Raw genomic sequence first — 15333 nt, forward strand, 5'->3', positions numbered from 1 at the left:
TATTGTTTATGTTCCATATTATGATTTCCTACATAGCTATCTCAAAAGCAAAAAATAAATAATCAAACAATATTAAACCAATATGTGGCTTTTATATGCAACTTGAAGATGTTGAAAACAAAACAACCATCATACAGAACAAATAAAGATAAACAATCTAGCTGGTAAACCAGTTTATACGAACTTTAACTCGTAATAGTAAACCAAGTTTTTGATGGGAGTTACAGAGATTGGAACGATAGTGAGAGAGATGACGCTTTCTTTACGGCTTGAAATGTTTAATTGTGTTGAGGGAACTCTTAGTAAATGGGCACTTGTGTTGCATGTGTAAGTCATATAGTTGATTTATTGATATAGAATTTAATATGAGCAAATAATATGATAATTGTAAGTACAATAATTCACATCATTATTGTTTTGGATATGAATTTGGAGACGCTAATTGTTTTCTCAACTGCAGCTTCATCTTTAGGCACTTGCATTTTTGCCTTTTCATGTGCTAAAAAAATATATTTGGAGAGGAATCTAGCTGCCTGTTTTTAATTAGCAATTTTTTTAGTACTTGTGAAAGGTACTATTTAATTAAAAAAAAACTTAATATATAAAATAAGGGAGGGGGGGATGAGAATAAATAACTCGAATTTACCTTGATGCTGCTGCTATTATAACTTGGTTCTTGAAGTTGTGCATTGAACTCAGGAAATTCATTAGATTCTAGTGAATCAAAGTCCTGAAAAAATGTTCATAGTTGTTAGTTTGTAATAAATTCATATTTTTTGGATGTACATTGTAAAAGATGTATATGATGAATCAGAAGAACCACTTTTACCTTATTGTATTTGAAACGATCAATCGAATCTATTGGTTTCACGATTAAGAATGTCAATCGAATCTCACCTAACCAGCAGAAGCATTGCAAGATGTTTGAGAGTTTGGGAGAAAAAAAATTGTGATTAATTAAAGATGGTTAAGATGAAAAAAGAAAATATATTGGCTAGGAAAAATTATTAATAGTTTGTTTCTTGTGGTATATAGGTTTTTTAAATGTTTTGTTTGGTGGAGCTGCAAAAGTGTGCATAATTTATCGGGTCAATTTTTTTAGTATCAGCAAAGGGAGTAGCATATTACCCAACCGCTTGAGGAAAGAGCATGGGAAGGCATGCGGCAGGAGTAGTTGCACATAAATACACCTCTCTTCTTAAATGGTTGGAAATCTTTGTTGACATTTTCTAAACCAAAAAAGAAATTGTTCAAGCCTTTAAACTTGACAGATTTGACATATCTAAGGAATTAAGCCAAGTAACAGAAACTGATGGGAAGATTTTCCAAGTGTGTTAGACTTAGCAATTCATCAACAAAGGTGGTTCCAATTTCTTATCCAAAAATATGTGCATCATCCACATAGTAAATCTGTAACTCTTGGAGTAATGGTAAGGTGACTTGCTGTAAATGAGATCATAACGTCAAATAAAGACACCAACAAAGGGCTTCATACACACTACCTTTAGGAGAAACATTTGCGACTGAATATTCTTTGGGAGGGATTCTGGTGGTGGAACCACTTACCAAGTCCTTGAATCGACCGTTCTAGCTCAAATCAGTAACCGAGAAAAAACTTTGCAAAGTAGTAAGGATTCAAGCCACGCCTTCGATCTTCATTGTTCTCTTTTGTGCCACCGAAAATTTTTCTTTTCACTCTTTCTTGGTTATCTTCCTGCGTGGTTTTCCATCAGCCTTTGGAGGATATAGAGGAGGTACCTGATTTGGTGCTTCCTCATCATCAAGATGTCTCTCCAGAATCCTGTGATGCTAAATGAATAAGCTGATTCTCTTAGGTTGCGAAATGCTTTAATTGGTGTAGTTGACAAACTTTTGCAAGAGGTCGTAGATAGGGCTCTCCACCCCCACAATTGTTCTCCGATTTTTTTTTGCAAGAAATTATTATTTAATACAAAATTGTTTGTAAGATAAGAATGTAAGAGTCGTATAGGTCTTGATAAAAATTATTTGGAACAATTGCATGCATTTGATTTCCCTGAAACCAAAACATACAAAATTAGTTGGTAATTGTTTGCAATAAAAATAATAGAAAGGGAATTTGTTCAATTCAAATAAAATTGGCTAAGTTTATCGTCTATCAAGACCATGTCAAATCTGATTGTTTTTCCTTGCAATTCTTTTGCAATGTCAGATAAAGGAAGATATGTCGGCGTTGCCATTTCGAAGGAAACCTATAAAATTTGAAAGTCAGAGGAATACAGAGCAGGGGAGGAATAACAAAAAAGTAATAAATCACTCTGGAAAGTGTAGTTGTCAAATTGCTATTTCATTATAAAAAAAGTACAAGATTACTATGAAAAACAAATGAGACGATGATGAAACAATGTAGTAAGGATAAAATTGTGACCATTTTAATTTGATATATGCAAAGTGTTGCAGAAGAGACTAAGATAGTAATGAGCAAACCTTTTTTGCAGGGTGATGCTATTCCCAGATGCCAAAGATGCCACATGAGAAATTGGGAAGCAAGATAAGAAGTTAGGCATTGGCAATGTAACAATTTCTGTATGAGTCCTTTTCGAAACATCAACTCTGAAGCATCATAAAGTGCGCCAAACGCATCTGCCACAAAATATTTATGAAATAGTTATTTATAATGGAATTTGCTGAAGTAATTGAAATAGTTATATTGTTGCAATTGATTACCTTTTAGATTCGTATTTGCTTTCGAAAGCAGCCTAACATTGTCAAACTCAACGAAATCAAATTTGTATAGCGGAATTTCCAGGTGAGCTTCGGAAGATCTCCTGACAATAGTGTCCCATATGATAAGTATAATAAATTCATGTTGACTCGGGCGATATGAATCTCTTCTAGTTTGCACACTGAAGTTTTCAATATGATATACATGTCCTTCGTGAAGAACATTTAAGAATGTGTTTGGATGATTTTTAGGAACAATTGCTTGAATCTGATCTCCCTGGGAAAAAATCAGAGCATTAAGGCAATTTCATATCATGGAAAACTTAATGTGCGGAAATGCAAACGACTCAGACGACTTACTCGTTCATTAATTAGGACAACATCAAATCTCTTCTGCTTATCTTGCGAGTCTTTACTGCCTACAGTCCATCTTCTCGTGACACGAACTTTAACTTGACACTTTAGAGTTTTGTCAGTTAATTCAGAGACTCGAACATATTCTTCTATGGCCATATCTAATTGCACCTACAGTACAGTGAAGCGAATTAGCATAGAGGAATAATAATGAATTAGCAAGTGAAAAACTTGTAATATAAAATAGAAAAGATTTAGGAGGAAACCTTTTTTCAATGATATGGTTCTTTGTTCTTCGCAAGGATGCAATTGAAAATGGAAAGGCAGCAGAAGAAGAGAGGGATTTGAAAGTGCAAGACTCTCAGTATTTATAGTGATCATCATACCTCTTACAGGGATAGTTAGGACGGTTAACGTATAAAGTAATTGAATTTGTGTTCTGAACGGTTCCAAGGATGTATATTTCTTCAAATGTAGAAAACTGAAACCTCGATTCTTGGCTTTAAGGGGATGTAGTTAAGCAACTGCCTTATAAAATTAGGATAACTTAGATGCTAGGATAACTTAGATACTCTAGTAGCAAAGAAGTTTGGTGGGCCCTGTATCCAGCCCAGCCCAATTTTTCCAGATAAAAACGAAAAAGTATCCACCATTTGCTTTCGAAAAGATTTTTTGTTGTTAGGAAAATATTACTAAATAATTGAAGTGAATAACCTCTTTAAATTTGATTTCAAAATGTATTATAACTGATTAAATACAAATAAACGTGAAAAAATATAATTCGAGTAATAAAATGGTTTACAAAAGTAAAAATAGCTTCTAATCAAAGGTCTCGCCAATTTCAGTAAAAGTTGCAACAACAAAATAAATCTAATATTGTGTTGAACGCCTTTGTGAGTGAGCATCCTCGCCCAGCTAGTGCGAGGAACCTGCATTAGTAGCTCTTGATGAAAACTTGGTACCCCTGGCGGTGAAGTGAACATCGGATTAGCCAGCAGTCTAGAAGCATTTTCTCGCAGTGTCGCCGGGATATGGCGGTTATGTTGGCCTTCATATGTGGTTCTCACAATTGATGGATTCTAAAATGATCTCTCTACATGTTTCTTCATAGTGCTCTTCGGGCTAGTGCATCTATAATAGCTACTACAAATGCCAAACAAAGGTTCTGTTAGACAGTTAAATGAACAACAAAAAAGAAATAAGCAAGAGAGAAATTGTAGGGGTACATTCTTAGTGAATCAAGTCATCTAACCGAAGTTTCATTAACTTGTTGAAGAATATATGATATGATGTAATGCAATTCTAGCTAGCATCAGACTATCAATCATAGTGTTTGCATTCACATTAAAGCATATACAGAAGTATATATATTCAAATTAGATAATGATTGAAGTTTATTGATGGATGATCTTACATCCATTTTAGAAACTGCAAACACTACATATATATCAAGCTGAAATATTTTATTAATAACTATAACAGTTTTAAACGGGCACGTGGTTTCACTATATGGATCAAATCCATCCTTCGTTCGAAGAAAAAAAAGTAACTGTTCGCCAGAGATGGAAATCATACATTTGATCATGTCAACTTTATCAGAATTGCTTAATGCTTTTGTCATCTTGGCGGCATCTTCATCAGATGGTATATTGGTAGTCACCATCTTGGAAACCGAAGAGCTTCAAATGGCTGTTAAGAAACAGAAATCTTGAAGATGTGGATCCAAGTTCTCTGTGCTATCCAAATTTGACATCAATAAGTCTTGAAGACAAATTCATCGGGCCTTCCTCCAAAGTTGATCCTCATTTCCATCAGTCCTCACTTTAGAGCCAGGTTGCAAAGAGCATGGTGACGTGCTATTATCTGAATCTTGAAGAAAACGACTCTGTTGTACTTCAATGGCATCATCACTTAAATCTACAACAGGAGGCTTTAACTTAAGTGACTCTGACGCAGTATTGAAAGAACGCTTATATGAGTCTCCTGGATTACATTTGTAATTGAGATGATTGAAACCATCAACAGGTGTGTTAAGATCCTGATTTTGAGCACATACCATAAATGGATTCATAACTAAAATTTCCAACTTAACAACAATAGAAAAAAGAGACAGTAGGAGAAAGAAAACAACAAAATAAATATAAAATGTGTAAACCAGTAACAAATGATAGTAGATGTAAAATGCATCAACGTAGGGTGTAGATGGCCTCTTTCAACAACACCCTATTCATGTTGGAAGGCTTCTTAATTCTATTTATATATATTTTAAAACTTCTTGTGGCTGGATGTGATGTTGATAGATAGTGTAATCTAAGGTCATTATACGAAGGGGTTTGAGGATTTCTAGAGCTTGGAAAGAAAGGTTCTGGCTACTGTCTGATTTTTATTGTTATCTTAGGTTTCTCCAAGCCATAGAAAATGGTTCATTTCAACGCGATGGACAACCTGTTGGGGAAGGCTCAATATCCTTCGTTTGCTACCTAAGTTCAGTGACGCGAAAACACTGTCCAATTTCGATGTCCCTGACCAAATCAAGGTTATGATATGGAAGCTTGTTATGGTCTGTTTCAGGCTTCTTTCAGTGTGACCTCTTACCATTCCAATTACCATATTTTTTTTTGATCTAGTGTTTTGAAGACAGGATGATTATACTGTCTCTTCGACCTACAAAACTTAAATCCTTCAAAGAATTAATAAACAGTGGAGAGAGTTCAAGAGCAAGCTTCGGTCTAAACATTTTGATAAATATGATATAGTCTTGGAAAGAAACTGTCCAGGAGGTGTTTGGCACAAAGACTGGGTTATATTTGTTGGCAACCAGTCAACACCAAATGCACAGGCTCGTCGCAGTAAGGGCAAGTCTGCAAGAGAGGCTTTAAAGACTCCACACACATATGGTAGGCGAGGAGCAGCAAGAACAAATAAGGCCATGGCAATTCTCTAGTTTTTATTGATTTGTTTAAATGTCTATAGATATTGTCCGATTATATTTGTGGGGGAACATTTTAGGCTTTTGAAGAAGTCTTGAGATTAAGCCACCATAATCAAAGTGCCTCACCAAAGGTCTCAAGGCCTAGTGCAGCCATATCTGAAGATCTTGGTACAAAACATATTTTGGTATTTGTTTTTCCTAGCAATTATGTATGAATAATGTTTGTATTTTCAAAATGAAATGTGAAAATTCAGACCCACTTGTTTCATTAATTGTGTTTGGGTAGGCAAATAGGAAAATTACCCAAATAATCATGTTGTATGTTGAGATAACCTAAATCCACCATCTAGAAGTTTTCGGACTTGTTTTTCTTGTTCACCTCTGCCTATCGCACAACCTTAATTCTCTCAAGTTCTCTCATAGCAGACCTTGATTCTCTCAACTTCTTCCCTATTCAGCTTTACCTCTGCCACATTTGTGCTAACCAAAACAGTAGATAATAAAGCGTGATAAAATTTATCTACAAAAGAATCTGAAAATAATGTAGGACTATAAATAAAAAGATAACTAATCAAACACGACCTAAGAAGTAAAAAGGACCGCGAATGTAATAAATAAGTAAGACAATCAATTTAAAAGAAATACAAAAGGAGAAAATGGAGACATCCAAGAATGAGTAAACCAAGATGTCTCCAAACTAAAGGCAAGCCCAAAACTAATTTTTTTTGTTTGATCCCAATAAAAAAAAGATTGGGAGACATTCACATGTCCAAAAGGCGAGTGAAATAGGTAAAAAAAAATGAGAAGATACTTAAAGAATGAGTTCCAAGTCTTAGAAGAATTATGCAGCCATGGATAAATGACTCAAAGGATGGCAGCTTGCTGCTCTGTCGAAAATTGGGTTCTACCTCCTACAGTGACTGCAACATATTTTGCAGCCATGGATAAATGACTCAAGGATGGCAGCTTGTGACTCTCAGCAGAAAACAGGTTTTACCTGTTACCATACCTTTGCTACAGTGTCTGCAGCATTTATACTAAGTTCAAATGAGTCAACGTGCGAGAAGGCTAGACTTTAAGTACGTCCTGATCTTATAGACTGAAAGCAAAGACATGGAGCAGCATATTATGAGGTACTTCAGTTTCGAAGAAGAATGAGTGTCCATCTTATATAGTAGACTCCTGATCTTATAGACTGACAGCAAAGACACGGAGCAACATACTATGAATTAGCAGTTTGGTAAGACCTTGTGTTTGGTGTACAGTAAGGGCAAAGCTTAGTTCGTTGGGAAATCGCTTGATTGTAAAATAGAAGGTAAGCATGATCGGACTAAAAAAAAAAGGTAATCATCACTTGTTAATACAAAGAAAAAAAGAAACAACCATTGGAACTTGCAACTGTGCGAGTATCCAAATTCTGCTTCCAACACGTAAATCTAGTCTAATAGTTGGTATATGATCACAATATTTGGGTATATAACTTTCTTGCATTTATTTGCTCATACATCACAACTCTTGCACAACACACTTATCAAACAAATCATGAACCAAAGCAACAAACCTAGGAAAATACAGTATCAAAGATTTAAAAAGAAGCATAAATCCCAAGTTTACCTCTATCGTTCCCTTGCCCTCATCTCAGCAGGTTTCTTTCTTGTCTCCTCTGCAAACACAACTGTCTGCTCCCGGCCATGAAAAACTTGTCCATCCATTTGATAGTTCACTTCTGCAGCATCATTAGGAGCCACATATGGAACAAAACCAAAGCCACGTGGCTCCCTGCCGCAAAGTATAATTTAGCAACAATAGACACTATTGAATCAACAATACATATGATCATCAAGTAACTTCTCACGCTAAGCTAAACAGAATAAGCCTGGAATATGGGTGAGTCCAAAGATACACAGTGAAGCTATTGGTATTTTATTATAAGTTCAAAAGTAAAAGCAATCATCTACCGCTGTCCTTGCAAATGTAGTGTTTTAAGATAACTTCAAGTTCTTCATGACATGCACATCTAAAGATTTTTAAAAATTCATCCTTGTAACAACACAAAAGCGATAATTTATTTCTCGCACTCCAATTTTCTTTCGTAGCAATTGACAGATAAACGGGCATAATAACGTGCAAGAATGTGCACCAATTTTCTGCAAAAAATGGTCATCGAAATAAGAGAGTTAAAGTGAGCCAGAGACATCGTGTGACTGTGCGTGCATGCTGAAATGTGACAGGGTTACACTCAACTACTCTTCACAAACAGGTAAGGGTCAGATAATCACCTAGCTAATCATCTGAGAAGAAGAGATGTCGATCCGAAACCAGAAGAAGAGTAATCAGAGGGGCCACCACATCCAGCCTTTGCTGGGAATAGGGATGAATTCTGATCCAAACAGTCGAATAGTTTCCCAAAATCTATTGAGGGATATTTTTTTTATCTGTTTATCTTTTTGTGTCCTTCAGTTGAATCGAGTTCGCCGGAACATTCAACCATTTCACGGATAATTCCAGGGGAAAACCTCTAATGCTAAACATCTGCTGAAATCAGTCGACATCTCCAATGAGAAGCTCCCCCTGGAGCTAAAATGGGATGTTCTGAGCCAAACCATGTGTCACCACTATCTGACCAATATTGATCAAAATGCTGCGGGGACGTGTGTGGAGATCATTTTCAGTCACATCCATAGCAGTTTAAGACACGCAATAATAAATACACGTTATACGTGACATTAGAAAAATATTAAGAAATACACATTAAAAAGAATATTGGAGGAGTGGATGGAGTTAAGAGGGAGAAGATCCTTTTGATTGGACTCATCCTCATAAACCTTGAACATACACCAAGACACCAACAAAGAGAGGAAAATCACAGTACATTGGGAATTGAACTGAACTACAATTGTTTACCGTGAAATGCAGTTTGAACGATTTGAACAAACTACAAAATGCATGGCAGATGGTTGAAAATAGACAAAATGTGAATTCCGTTTGAAATTATTGATGAAACGTTAAAAATGTTCCCATTGGCTGCCATTTTTCAAAAAAAAAATTACAACCTTGTGTAGGGAAACTAAGCACGACATAATACTATATAGATTAACTTAGACAACAATTTAGTCTAAACAACAGCATCGCTAAACATAAATGTAAAAGTGAATGGCCATAAACGAAGGAAAAAGTTAAATAGGCTACGGACTATAAAAGGTAAATAAGGGGAGAACTTTTTGGCTACGTTGCATTTAAGATTGGTAAACTGAAATGATGTCAAAAGTAATGCATCCACCAAAGAGATGTCTTATTACATTGTGAGTCAACACTTAAAAGCTATACAAAGACCCACAAAAGAATGGTATGTAGCAGACACCCTAGTGAAGATTAATCTTATATTAAACAAATAATCCAGAGACCATAATTTTATATATAGAGCACACTGAAATCATTCGGGAAACAAAATAGCAACATGTAACATAATGAATGATACCAACTATAAAATGAAGAACAGAAGCAACAACATTATGGAAATCCATTATGGTTCACACGGAATCAGTCCTAATAATAAATTAGTAGCACTTATTTATTAAGAATGCACTAAACTCTCGAGATAATCACCAAGGACGAAAATTGAATGGAACACACCTGAAAAATGGGAGTCGCAGAACACACACTCCTGGATTAATTGTAGATAGCCTGATAGTGCTATTGCAATCTGAAAGTACAACAAAATCACTCTAAATACAAATCTGATCTAAACAAAATAATAAATGATAATGGAAAAAAAAAATAAATGAATGAAAATGTGAAATAAAAAACTATGGGGCAGTCACGTACTAATAATAAAACCCATATACGTAGATAGTTAGAAAGAAGTGCCATTTAGATATATCTTATCAGTCAGGCACACAAAAAAAAAATCGTGTGGAACATGAAAGTGATGAAGACGACAACAAAAACGAGAGGAAAAAAAAAGCGAACTTGTTTTTAAAAAAGAAGAACCTGTTTTTTGTGATTGCCTGCAAAAGGAAATCAAGATAATTGAAAGTGGTTTCCTACAAAGTGGAAACAGATAAAGTTTAACTTACCTTACCTTCTTCTACAAAGTTTTATTTGGATAGTTTTGGAGGAGGAGACACAATGAGAACGACGGTTTTGTAGGAAATCGGCAGAATTCAGTGGAGAGAAGCGCATGTAATTGGGAAAATAGGGCAATCGAAAATTTCAATCTTCAATGACTTCTTCGTACGTTTTATTGGGAAGAATTGAATACACTGGACGGAAATTGTTATTTTGGTATTTGGTAGAGGAGACACACTGTTTTGTTTTTTTGATAACTGGAGACGCACGTACTGTTTGGATTATAAACGGTTGCAAAAAACAAACTGTTGTACCTATAATGACCAACATACCCTTTCACTTAAAACTTTCCGAAAATTTAGGGGGTGAAACTTTCGGGTACCCTTTTGATTTAAAAGTTTGGTCTAAAATCGGTAATACGGGGCCTAATTGAGGAAACCAGGTTTTCCCATTATATATATGATAATTAATCTTTTCCTCTGACATTAGAATAATGCTTCTGTATCGTCTTTTGGTGTAGCATGATAAGCTCAGGGAAGTTTTGAAAATTCCCAGTGATACATATTAAACAAAGACCTGAAGTACAGTAACTAGCTTTATGAAATAACAATAAATTACATTAAAAACAAAATAGATCCCAGTTGTTAGCAAACTTCTCCTTTTTCAGTATCTTTTCCGCTCTGCAATATGTTTCTGAACTTAACTGATTCAGCGTTAAAAACTTCATGGTACCAGAACGAAGAATCCTAGAATTGACAACATGGAGCTACAGTTTAGGGCTTCTCTTATAGGTTTTGCATCTTAAAGTTGACTAGGGAACAATTCAGGTACTGCATGCCCAAAATAATGGGAAAAAGTGTTGCAGTTATCCCTCACATGAGGAGAAAAGCATTTATGCTTGCGTGCATAAGCCTGAGCGCGACCTACGCTCATAATAGGCCTGCCCAAGGCGCGGCCCGTGCTCATGCCTTGGTCGACCTCCAAGATCTTGTCGACGACTGCTTTCGGTTGTTCTTGCTTTCGAGGGCCAAGTCTATTTTCAGAAGAAATCTATTTTTGTGGACTGCGAGTTTGCAATAAGAGTTAGAGTTTTTGGCAAAACCTAACACCCATAAGAGACATGAAAATACACAAGAACAAAGAGAGAAAACCAATCTTGAAAGCAATCAAGATTGAGAGACAACCTTTATAGAGAGACAATCCTGTAAAGAGAGAGGAGTGATCTAGTAAGGTGAGAGACTGAAAGGAGAGATTGTAATCTTCCTTCCCACTTTATAAAAAACTAGCTCTTGTGGAAGTAGGCACCATTGACCGAACCATGGTATATCTTTGTGTTGTGGTATGCGTTTAATTTTGCTTTACATTATTATATGTTGTTAATAGTTGTTTAGCGAGTTGGGCATGTTAGCATAGGTTATAGTTGATATTTAGAATTTGTCTGGAGTTGAATTGTGTTCAAATACAAGTTATCTGTGTAGTGGGAGAATCGATTGGTATTGGTATAAACCCCAACAAGTGGTATCGGAGCCTTGGTTAGATTAAGCTAAGGGTTATCCAAATCTTGGTCAGAAGGTGTTTGACAAAACTCCTGAGAGAAGATTTGAGTTTAAATAACTTGTAGAAATGGACCATTCCATGAACACTCGCATGACGAGTCTGAATAGGAAGAACTACACTATTTGGAAAGCCAAGATGGAAGACTTGCTTTATTGCAAGGACTTGGCACAACCCATTGAGAATGGAGGAGAAAAACTGGAAGCGGTGGCTGCAACTAAGTGGAACAAGCTTGATAGAAAAGCAATTGGGTACATTCAACAGTGGATTGACAACAATGTTTTTCACCATGTATTCTAAAAGACTACAGCTTTTGGCTTGTGAAAGAAACTCGAAGACCTTTATGAAAGGAAGTCGGGCGGAAACAAAATGCTGGTCGTTAAGAAGTTTGCCGACACGAAGTACCAAGAAGGTTCTTTAATGTCTGAGCATCTTAGCGAAGTACAGAATATCATCAATAAGATGCATTTGATGAAGATTAATTTGGGAGACGAAGTTGAGGCTTTATTTCTATTAGGTTCTCTACCCAAAAGTTAGGAGACATTAGCAGTCTCTCTACACGGAGCAGCCAAGGATGGAATTGTTACCATGGAGATGGCTACCGCGTCTTTGTTGAATGAGGAGACTAGAAGGAGTTCAAAAGGCAGCTCCTCTGCTCGAGAGATCCTTGTCCGCGAAAACGGGGAGAGGTAGATACAGAAAACCATCTCGTTTTAGAGGTGATGACAGAAGTAAATCTATGGGTGAAGCTAGAACTCCTAAGGTAGAGAGGCAATGTTACTATTGTGCCACCAAGGGCCACTTCAGATATGAGTCTGGAAACATTGAAGAGGGATGAGAAGAATAAGCGTACACATGAAGAAATGGTGCAGAGGAATGGAAACACAGGCAGAGATACTACCGCACTAGTCGACGACCTAGTGGGAATTGTGTCAGATTATGGTGTGTGCTGTCTTAGTACCTCATGTTAGGATACATAGTGGGTGATAGATACAGGAGCATCATATCATGTCACACCGCACAGGGAATTCTTCACTACCTACAGCTGTGGTGAATATGGTGAAGTGAAGATGGGTAACAATGGCGTCTCGAAGATTATAGGCATTGGAGATGTTCATGTAGAAACCAATGTTAGCTACACCTTGATACTCAAGGATGTAAAACATGTCTCTGACATTCGGTTAAGCCTAATTTCGGCTGGGAAATTAGATGATGATGGCTTTGTAAACTCGTTTGGTAACGGGGTATAGAAATTGAGCAGAGGTTCTATTGTAGCAGCCAGAGGGAAGAAAACTTGCTCTTTTTACAAAACACATGCTAGTTTGTGTAAAGCGAAAGTGAATCTTGTGGCCAAGAAGAAGCTTCCTCCTCCACTGCGTGGCACAAAAGACTGTGTGTCATATGGGCATAAAAGGGATGGAAGTTCTTGCTAAGCAAAAGGCCTTGCCATACATCAAAAGTACACATTTAAATACATGTACTCACTGTTTGGTAGGAAAGCAACACAGGGTGTCTTTCCAAAGATTCCCATCTCACAGAAAGGACAATATCCTTGAACTAGTGCACACAGACTTATGTGGTCCTATAAAAGTGAAGTCCCATGGGGGAGCTTCATACTTTGTGACCTTCATTGATGATGTGTCAAGAAAGATATGGGTCTATAGTCTGAAGACCAAGGATGAAGTACTTGACGTGTTCGAAAAATTCCACAGCATGGTGGAAAGAGAGACTGGGAAGTTGTTGAAGTGTATTTGCTCAGATAATAGGGGTGAGTACATTGGGCCGTTTGAAGAGTATTGCCAGAGTCATAGGATTCGTCATGAGCAGACCATTCCTAAGACACCGCAACAGAATGGAATAGCAGAGAGAATGAACCGTACCATTATAGAGAGGATGAGATACATGCTGTCTCACTCTAAGCTACCTAGAACCTACTGGGTAGAAGTAATGCGTACAGCCGTGCATGTGATCAACCTATTGCCGTCAAAGCCTCTAAATAGTGATTATCCAGAGAGAGTATGGTCAGGCAGAGATGTTGATTATGGATACTTGCGGGTATTTGGGTGTAGGGCATTTGTGCATATTCCGAATGATGAGAGATCCAAGCTTGATGACAAAGCCGAACAGTGCATTTTTCTGGGTTATGGAAATGAAAAGTTTGGTTACAAACTCTATGATCTGATTAACAAGAAAGTAATCCGAAGTCGAGATGTTGTGTTCCTGGAAGACCAAACTATTGCAGACTTTGAAGAGGGTAATAAGCTACAGGCTTTCACCAATGATCTTGTTGATTCAGAACCAGAAATTCCTACCGTGGAATGTGCAGAAGGCATTGAGAATGAAGAGAACCATGAGTTTGAAGCTCATGATGAGAATCCTATTGCTTATGATGGGATATAACCTATTGGTATAGAAGATGCAGATGAAGTGCATGAACCACCACCTGAGCAAGAAAAAGTGCATCCTCCTGAGGCACCAGCAGATGGGGCAAGGAGGTCTGACAGAGAGAGGTAAGCTTCAACCAGGTATCCCACCACATACGTATGCTTTACTATCTGATGGTGGAGAACCTATGTACTATCAAGAGGCACTTGAAGGTACAGACAAAGAGAAGTGGTTGAAGGCCATGCATGACGAGATGTATTATTTGCATAAGAATCACATTTATGAGTTAGTTGAGAAACCGCAAGGACGAAAAATTCTCAAGAATAAGTGGATATACAAAGTCAAGCATGAGGAGAACAATCCTCACCTTAGGCACAAAGCTCGCCTTGTTGTGAAGGGATTCGGTCAAAGGAAATGGATTGACTTTGATAAGATTTTCTCTCCTGTAGTGAAGATGACTTTTATCCGGGTGGGATTGGGTATGACCGCAAGTATGAACCTAGAGGTTGAGCAGCTAGATGTTAAGATAATTTTTCTTCATGGAGACCTTGAAGAAGATGTCTACATGGACCAGCCAGAGGGGTTTGAGGTCAAAGGCAAGGAGTACCTAGTATGCAAGCTGATAAAGAGCTTGTATGGGTTGAAGCAGGCACAGAGGCAGTGGTACATAAAGTTTGATTCCTTTATGGCGAAACAAGGATACAAAAAGTCTGCTTCCGATCATTGTGTGTTTGTTCAGAGATTTCCAGATGGGGATTTCATAGTGCTATTGCTGTATGTGGATGATATGTTGATTGTTGGCCCAAACATCAACAAAATATCCAAGCTGAAGAAAGACTTGAGTAAGTCCTTTGAGATAAAGGATTTGGGTTAAGCAAAGCAGATACTTGGGATGCGGATTACTCATGACAGAAAGAGTAGGAAGTTGTGGCTTTCTCAAGAAAGCTACATTGAGAAAGTGTTGAAGAGATTCAACATGGATCAAGCCGCCCCGCCGGGTTAATCCGCTTGGTGGCCGCTCGCATGACCAAAGAGATGTGTCCAAAGGGTGAGCATGAGCAGAGTCAGATGGAGACGATTCCTTATGCATCCGCAGTGGGCATCTTGATGTACGCAATGGTGTGTACAAGACCGGATATTGCTTTCGTTGTTGGTGTTGTAAGTCAATTTTTGTCAAATCTGGGGAAGGAGCATTGGAAAGGTGTTAAGTGGATATTGAGATATCTCAAGGGCACTTCCAAATCGTGTTTGTGCTTTGGTGGAAGTAATCCCCTTACTTGAAGGCTACAATCGATGCAGACATGGCGGTGATGTTGACTTCGATGAAGTCCACCTCC

At 37.3% G+C, this 15333-nt stretch overlaps 1 pseudogene across 1 annotated transcript in view; it reads right to left on the reverse strand.

The window, feature by feature from the left end:
• The window catches only part of LOC147495511 (protein SEH1-like), a 69224-nt pseudogene that overhangs the window by 1543 nt on the left and 52348 nt on the right, over positions 1 to 15333 (reverse strand). The gene's annotated exons all lie outside the window — the stretch shown is intronic.

Source organism: Coptis chinensis, chromosome 6, assembly GCF_015680905.1.
Source record: "Coptis chinensis isolate HL-2020 chromosome 6, ASM1568090v1, whole genome shotgun sequence".
NCBI classification, from domain to species: domain Eukaryota; kingdom Viridiplantae; phylum Streptophyta; class Magnoliopsida; order Ranunculales; family Ranunculaceae; genus Coptis; species Coptis chinensis.